The sequence below is a fragment of the Phoenix dactylifera genome, chromosome 11, assembly GCF_051530095.1.
Source record: "Phoenix dactylifera cultivar Ajwa chromosome 11, Ajwa_hap1_PhDact_Kaust_v1.1, whole genome shotgun sequence".
NCBI classification, from domain to species: Eukaryota; Viridiplantae; Streptophyta; class Magnoliopsida; order Arecales; family Arecaceae; genus Phoenix; species Phoenix dactylifera.
This window is the reverse complement of record NC_143200.1, coordinates 18,426,896-18,436,076: the sequence shown is the minus strand read 5'-3', so window position 1 is coordinate 18,436,076 and position 9,181 is coordinate 18,426,896.

Sequence of the window (9,181 nt, the reverse complement as noted above, 5' to 3'; positions counted from 1 at the left end):
CAGCTTACAAGGCTAAGGCAAGGTCGGGGCATCTAATATAACATTTTACTGGAATTAATCTAAGGTATGGATATTTTGTATGTTTTGGGAGATGGAACATTGTATTGTTTGATATAATTAGCTCTAAAATGAATAGAATGCATCACTAATCATTATGTTCGTATGACAGAATACTTTGTAGATTATTTAAATCAATGTACCTCTTAGCCAATGAATGGAAGAAATAATTCTATTAATAATCTTTTTGTAGTACTTCTATTAGCTAGGTGAAGTATAATTAAAATGGTTTGCTTCTACCTTCAAGGTATCACTACAGGAAAAAGGGGTTTTAACGACGTTTTTTTGCCGACGCTTAGTACTACAAGTGTCGGCAATTTTCTGCCGAGCGCCAAAAACAGCCGACGCTTTTTAAAAGCGTGGGCAATATACGACACTCCTTAGCGTCGTCGTAGGGTTCGCCTAAGACGACGCTTATCCGCGTCGTTGAAAACCCAATACCCCTCAAAACCCACGTCCGCCCCCTCCTCCATCCTCGATCGACATATCAAGCCCTAATAGCCGCGCGACCCTCCTCTGCCTCCTCCTCCCTCCTCTCCGGCGCCGACTGTGTTGTCCCGTCCTTCTCCCTCCTCTCCGGCGCCAAGTGACGTCCTCTCCTCCTCCCTCCTCTGCGGCGCAACCTCCTCTCTTACTCTCTCCTCTGCAGCGCCGACCGGGAGAGCCTTGAAAGTATGATTGTTCTTCCCCTTTTTCGAATCCATTGTTTTCTTTCGATTTAATCAGATTGTTGATTGAATCCCTCTTGTGTTTGATCATTTGGGAAGAAACCTTTTGTTGGATTTTTGTTTTTGTGGATCCGTAGAAGGTATGGGATTAGGGTTCTCTCCGGCGAACTGGACCACGCTATCTAAGAGAAGAGAAAAGAGAGAGGCCCTGGGTCACAGACTCAGTATTTTCTTTGCCGTTTCCATAGACTTTTTTTTTTCTTTCACCTTTTTCTTTTTCTGATTCACGGTTTTCGCTTTCTGACTTTCGAATGCTTTTCCTCCGCCTCCACGCTCTCCAAAACCTAGGGTTTCTAGGGTTTCCTGAGCGCCGACCCTTGTCCCCTCCTCCTCCCTCCTCTCCGGTGGCGGCGGTCCAGCATTCGGCGTCCTCCGCACCCTCTCCTCCAACCGCTTCTCCCGACGAATCTCCGGCCGAAGGTATGGAAGATATTTTTCTTGTTCCATTCTATTTTCGCAGTTTTGATCTCGTGATAGCGTTATAATCTCTAAATGTTTTGATTAACTTGGTGAAATATAGTGTTGGTAAAATGAAGAATAAAGAAAATGAGCAATAATCAGCATTTTATGACTTTTGTATTTCAAATTAGTATCGCTGAGTCTGTCACTAGGGCAGGAAAGCTGCTAACTTTATGAAAGAATCTTATCTGTGAAAAAGCATGTCCAGATAAGCCATGGAAATAACCAGAGCACTTGGCTTTAGGCATGTTGAAACTTTCAGGGTGACATACCAAACACTTGGCTTTTTTCCGTCACATTGACTGAGTCATGTATATAGATGACTCAGGTTATATTAATCAATTGTACAATAACAGACATGGAATACTTCTTTTCTTAGTTCATTGACAGATTACTAAGAACCTTTTTTGTTCTCTAAGTATCGTCCTCGCTCAGGCATCAGAGAGTCTCCCGTCGGATACACCCTGGCATAGAGGACTTTTTTATTTGTGCTATTTCAAATTGAAGTACGATCGTAAACTAGCATTCCAACAACTACTGCCCGTGTTAGGTCTCAACCCGGTCCAATTTAAGCGGCTGATCGCTGAGCTCTCCAGCACCCACACTCCACTTGCTCAGGGCATTAGTTATTTTTTAATTTTATTAGATATATTTATACTAAATTAGTGTGAGCAGTCCGTTCTATATATTTAAGAAAAAAAGTTTACATACTTCTAAGAAACTGCCCTTTTAGTGTTTTTTTATTATGGTAAGTGGTGATATAAGCTGTAAAGCTTCGTTTTCCTTTTTTTTAATTTTCTAAAGAAAAAGAGTCTTGAGCTGCTGAGGTTTGTTCATCCTGGGAATGCGGCCAAATTTCCAAGCATTTGGAAGATGCATAAATATCAAGGCCTGAAGAGAATTAGATGATTAACTAATTGACTGCATGCACACACATCACATATATCTTGAACAGGTGTCTAGTATCAAGGAATGTAAAACCCAAGAAAAACATTCTAGCTAAACTGGGTGGCGTAAATGAGAATACAGCATTTGCTGTTGAATATGAACACACTTATTCAGATGATAACTTTGTGGTGCCAACCACTTGAAATTTGCTTAACATGATAATTTAAGTAACAACTGCCTCAACAACTGTATGTATGTTCAGAAAAACTAGCTACTGGTCCAGAGAGATGAGACATTTTATACCACAGAGAGAGTTTATATATTCGAGTGCACACAAAAGAAGGGGTTGGAGGGGTTTTTCAGCAAGAGTGATAAAACACAGGACTCGAGAAAGTTTACTGGCATTTACTTGAGAAAGTTTAGTGAGAGGGGAAGTTAATAAAAGTTTTCGAAACTAATAAGGCAACAGAAAAGAAAGGCCAAAACAAACATTGGGAAAAACTATTTTTCTTGTAGTGTATGGTTTTCACTGGATTGTTTAAAGTTGAAAGTTCATTCCAAGACTATGTTCATGACTTTATCAAATCACATTTAACAATAATCAAGTTCAACTTAATATTATTAACCACAAGTTGCCATGATCCTTTGCACCCATATATGGGAATAAAAATTAAGTCCGCCTCTAACTTAAGGACCAAGTGCATGGCACGATCGCGAAGACGTGTTCTATGTCTGATCCTCTCATGGCCTACTACGTGCATCAAGGCCAGGCCCCCAACGCCGAGAATGGCAGGTTGGGACACGTGTGAACTGGGCACGCGAACGTGCAGCCAGTGGGGTAATTGCCCTGACGTGAGACCAGCAATATTTCGAGAGTCAAACTGTGCATGGCCCTAAAAAGTTCAACTACTCGAAAGAGTGTACGAGGTGTCCCCTAAATGACCTGCCCTTTGCCACCATTTAGTTTTCCTTCTTCTTTTACCCACCTTCGCCCATCAAACTCTACCCCATGAATTACGCCACCAGGAAAAACTTTGGTATCATTATTCATTAATGGTGAGGACAAGCACCCTCTTTGAGAAAAAGGTGGTAAAAGGGAGTAAACAGTGGGTCAAGGATCTAGAAAGGAGGAGTTCAGTACATTGAATATATTTAACACTGCTGCATCACAGTGACCTTGCTGGTTACGTGCAGAGCCACTTGGCTGAAACCAGCTACAGGAGGTCAGGTGGGCACTGCCATCCATCTGGCACCTGAGAAAACCTAGTTGGTGACAAACGGATAGGTTAATTATCAATATCATGCCCATTGTAATTCCTGTGCCATGCCACGCTTGAGGTGTCATGCATAACCATGTACACTCCTTGATCAATATATTGGTCCATCTCTTGAGTGAGATGCTACAATAAAAATCAGCTTAATAAGGAGTGAAAAGTATTTTGTTTTCTATCAAAGAGTATATCTATGGCACGTTTGGTTCCTAGAACCTAATAGCATCCTAACTTAGTATTTTTATTGCAAGTCCATGTATAGGAGACCAGGCAGAGAACTTGTAACAAGCGAGGATGTACGTATAGTATATTTATTAGCTTTGTGTGGCTGAGCGTGAATACCACCACCTTCTTTTCGATACTACGCACTGTCGTTAGTATGGCCGGCACCACTTCCAAGAGAGGGGAGGCCACGAGCTTCTCCAAGCTGGCGAGATGAAGAATTCGGTATATAAAATGGGTTCGGGAAAAGCTAGAGTATTCGGATGCAAGGGCGGTGGCTTATACAACTGCTGTGTGGGGAAAAAGGACAAGGCCTCTACTTCTATAGAACAGAACCGTGGATCCCATGTTTCCCATCTCACTGCCAAGAAAAGAATATATACTCACATGGATGTGTCTTATCAGCTTACACAAGTTCATTTTTATATTGATAATACATCAAAACTAGGAATTTAATAGCTAATTCGTAACACATTAAGGCTACAAATTCTACTATGCATTTGATGTATGCTGACTTCCGTTGGCATGATGTCTACATGTTAAGTGCATGATTTTTACAAAGTGGTAATCCTGAGAAACTTTTTTTTTATTTTCTTTTTATGGTCTCATGAAGTTTTTTTACTCGTAGAAGAACGGGACATAAATTATATATTTTGAAGAAAAAAATCATAATACAAATGATTTATACTCTTTTTTTCCTCCAAATACCTTTTTATCTCCACCACACCCGTACAAAGTTAACTTCAAGGTATGTACGTACACATAGACTAAAAGTTCTATATTATGCAGCAGAAATGAGATTGTAGATCCTATAAGGAGAGTGTCAGTTGTATCCTCTCATACCATCCTAGCTTTTGAAGCTTTTTTTATGTTAGTTATATTGAAACATGATATGGGACTTTAAGGTCTTAACAAATGGAACTACATGCATTGTATGTTCCTAATACTGTTAAAGGATCCCACCAAGCAATTACAAATTAAGCATCAAGTGATTAGCTTGCAAACCCATATTCTAGTTGAAAAAAAATCTAAATACTACTAAGCCTCGATGTGGAATATTGTTGCATGCGGTAGCACTATCCTACAGATGATAGAAAATACATGATATTGGATGTTATGATGAGGTACACATAATTAAGAGCAGAAACTTGTTAGCTGCCAATATATGCATGCACATACATTTGTCAAAAAAATATATAAAATATTATTCTAGAGTGTATTTTCGCCATAAGAAAAAGAAGTCAGAGCATATGTTAAGTTTTAGTTTTTCATTAAATCTTCATTGGATACCTTGTCTTTGATATAGTTGTTAATGATCATATATGAGTTATTGCATGTTTAAAAATAGTAATTATGCGAAAATAATTTTTAAAACAATTGCATCATCCAGCATCATAAGTTTTTTTTTTTTGTTTTAGAGAAGGATAAGGAAACATCATCAATTCAGGAATTCTCAAATGTTCCCATGAATCCATCACTGAATCATCCTCCAGTCATTTTGAGGTTTATGTAGGAGGATAAATGATAATCTCTGGATTGCTTTGAAATCTGCATGCATGGTGGATGATCCAACGATAGATTCTCATAAAGAAAGATGAATCCTCCCTTTTGCCATAATCTGTTATCCTGGTTACTCTCTCTCTCTTCCTTGTTCTAATGTAGATATTTTTTACTTTTCTCACGGGCATCGATCGCATACGTCCTTCCTTTGTTTTTACGAAAAGACGATATGGGCTATGACATCTTTATCACTTGCCTCGCTATTCCCCCCATTAACGTTGCACAAAGTGATTGCAATGATTCAAAAAACCGAGCGGCGCTATATTGCAATTATTATAAATAAATAAAAAAATGTTGTCGACGACTTCTTTAAATTTCTGCCACCATCCGAATCTGAGGACTTTGCAGTACCAATCATTTCTTACTAAATCTCTTCATCCATTCGTAACTCCAACTTGCTTCACATTCCCACATCCCTAAGCCAAGTTATCGCTAGAATACCCTATCCCACCGCAGTCCTAGGAGGCAACGCCATTTATGAACATGAGTCCATGCATGCACAATCCCACCCGAGAGAAAAAAAAAAAACAAAACAAAAAGCTTTCTAACAAACAACCTACATACCCAACCCTAACCTCCTGTAACAATAACAAATGCCCCACTAGCAATTATAGATTCACATGACTCGTACCAACACAACTTCAAACAAAAGAAAATATGCATCCATTTACGTATATTTAATTAAGCAGTTCTTTCTTTATGTCTTCACATATTCCTCCAAAAAGAAGAAGCATAGGGAGGCACACAAAAGAGACATGCAACTTTATTTAAGAAAAAAAGAGAGAGGAAAGATTAAAGAAAGGACAGAGATGAACATACCAATACCTACAAAAAGCATACCGCATTCATGAACACAGGTTGGAAGGCTCGTCAAGTCATTAGACAGAGAAAAAATTTAAAAGAAAGTAGTAAGAGACTCATAAAGTTAATAAATAAAGTAAGGTGGAGCTTGTTAATTTGTTTGGATCTAAGGACATTCCCTTGCTCCTTTGTAAGGGTATATCCGTTTAGGGATCAGTAAATAATGATTAACCCCCAGCGGTGGGGATCTTAAAAAGATGTTTTCCGCTAATCTCGCGGCCCGGCAGCTGGGCGGCGGATCTGCGGCCAACAGTCACGTGATTAAAAAGTTGACGAGGAAAAGGACTCGCCAACCGCCCCCTCCGCCACCCGAATCACGTGGCCAACTCAGGGCGGGTGGCACCGCGGGGCCCACCGGGGGTGGGTGCGGAGTGGGGGTTCAAAACCGGGTTTGCGGCGGTTTTGAGAGGCGGAAAGCGGGTCGGGCTCGAGAGCAGGCACGTGAGCGGCAGGGTGGACCTCACGTGCGACTGCGGTGGTCCCCGCGAACCAGGTGGCGTTCGTCGCGGCGCGGGCGGAGGAAGTGACGGCGTTTCGTCTGGTGTCGTCAAGCATGTCACGGAGCCGTCCTGTTCGCTCCAAGCTCATGCAATGCTTGCTTGTGAATCCGCCACAATAACTAATATTATTTATATCTCAATGGTTTCATATTATTTTTTATGGACTTAGAACACTCAGGGCCGGTGCTCGCCCAATCTCGTGACGTACCGCGTGGATTCGGCGGGCAACCAACGTGGCATGTGCTCCTCCGATCGAAGTGACCTGTCGCAATTTTGGTACGTGCACCGGGGGGGATGACGTGGCCTCTCAAGTGAGATCTCCCGTTGGCCGTCCACGGGCGTGGCCTCCCTCCGTGCTCGACACGTGTCCCGACGTACTCCCTAGTCCCTGCGCCCCATCACTTATCCCACCAAAATTTTTGTCCAACTAATCATGCAACCTTCTCATAGGCCCATCTCAATTATTGGTCTATAGGAAGAATATGGGCCGATCGACGTGGTGCACGATCATATTGGTACAATAGCTTAAAAAATAACGTACTCAAATATGCGGGCTATTCAGCATAAAAACTACCCCTTTTTTTTTTTTAGCTCGATGATCGGCCTATAGAAAGAAAGCAAGTCCATTGGCATGGTGCTCGTTCATATCGGTGCCCGATCAATAACATTTGATTACAAAAGGATGGCTATGGTTAACATCAACAAAAAGCATAGAGACATGCTATCTTGCTCAATTGTGTCTGTTCTGGAGAATAGGCTTTTCCCCCTCTCTTTTCAGTTAATAACAATGAACAGTGTATTAGAGCCAACAATTTACCTTTCTATCTCTGCCTCTATCAAGCAATCTTATATTCCTCTGCGTTATCATGCTTTGAGGAGTACAGTCGGATGGTGAGATGGATGCTATAAATCAGTAGATGGCATATAAATAGGAGGAGAAGGTGCATGGTAGTCCGAATGTCCATCCAAAAGGTACAATTTTTGATCATTGGTCGTTTTTTTTTTTTTGAGAGAGAGAGAATGCTGTGCTCTAATTTGATGCTGTTTTGTCGGCACATGGTTTTCACCTATGTATGGGCTGTTCTAATTGGCCTTTAAGCCCATGGGCCAACTGAGTGGTCTAGCTTATAACATCTTGTTACAATTTGGAATATGAATGTTTTCATATTTCCAGTAATTGAAGACTACGGTAATTGCATGAAACAATAACTAAGAAAGTTCAAATCTGTTTTTCTTTTCTTTTTGGGGTGAGGAAATTTAATATCAATTTTATAAAAATTTTGACGTAATCAAGTGTGGCAAGATTCAACTTGTAGCAGAATTTTTGTGTTCAAGGCTTTGGATTTATATACGAATTGATCAATTTGCCAAATCGTCGAAACTCTCTTTATAGTTTCATATCACTCAGAGTTCAGATATTCTTGAATAATGAGTCACAGAAAAAGATTCTTGAGGAATTACTTTAAGTTTCAGAAAAAGATTCTTGAGTAATTGCAGTTAGTTTGACCACCAATATTGAAAGTACTAATCAATGTGGCTCATACAAATAGTTTCGATCATGAACTCAATTTAGCTTGTCTTAGGTCCAATGTATTGCATTGCAGGATAGACCACTTGACCAACTGAGATTTCTGTTAAGCACATGATTGCTTCTGCATGAATCGATCTTTGATTTATTACTTGCATCATCCTCTCTAAACACAAAAGTCGTCGCCGTCCATGCATCGCACCTATCCCTAGTGAAAAATTCTTGGCTCTCTCCATGGTTGAATGAAACCATGCATGCCCATTGATCAAATGGGTTGATGAAGCTCTTCTTGGTTCAAGATTTCTTCATCAACTTCTGGGTCCCCAGGGCTGGAAATATTCATGGGCCGGCCAGTGGGCTTATTATTTTGGGCTGTGCTGCTCCTATTCAAACTGCTTTGTTCAAAGTCCACGCCCCATATTCAACCATATTATTTACATGCCAATGAAATCCCAGTTATATCGATGCAAATAAAATGCATGCATGCCAATGAATACTCCACGTATCCAAAACCTTAACAGTGAGGGAAAACTAAGGCAGCAATTTTCCTGAATTTCGTCCATCTTTATCTCCCTTGCCTTCTCTCTCTCAAAGTCTAATGATACTCGGTTCACCCCTGTTCTTTTAAGCTCTCATGCCTTGAAAACGAAGCAAGACCTCCTTGCAGGCTTGTAAACTCTGTGCCACCCTCATCTTTTCTCTTATCTTCTTTTCTTTCTTTTCTTGCCCAGTATATGCATCCTTTAATTCTTCGATCTTTCTTTGTTGGCAGCCATAAGCCGAATCCCAACCATGTCTTTAGGGAGATTGGTTACAAAGGTTTGTTTGTCGGATGATGATTGGATGGTTGGAGAGGTTCATGAATTCACTGAATTCAACCACTCGGAGGTTCCAGCATGGAATGAATCTTATGAAGAAGAAGAGCAATCAAAGCGGCCTGCGAGAAGGATGGCAACGAGAACTTGGAGGAGTTGAGACAAAGGACTAAGCTTGCTAAGTATGCTTTGTTGGAGTATTACAAAATTCTAAGCCTATCCTTTCTTTTCTCTTGTGCACTTTCTTTAGTTTTATATTAGAAAGAGATGGAACTCAAATGATCTTTATATA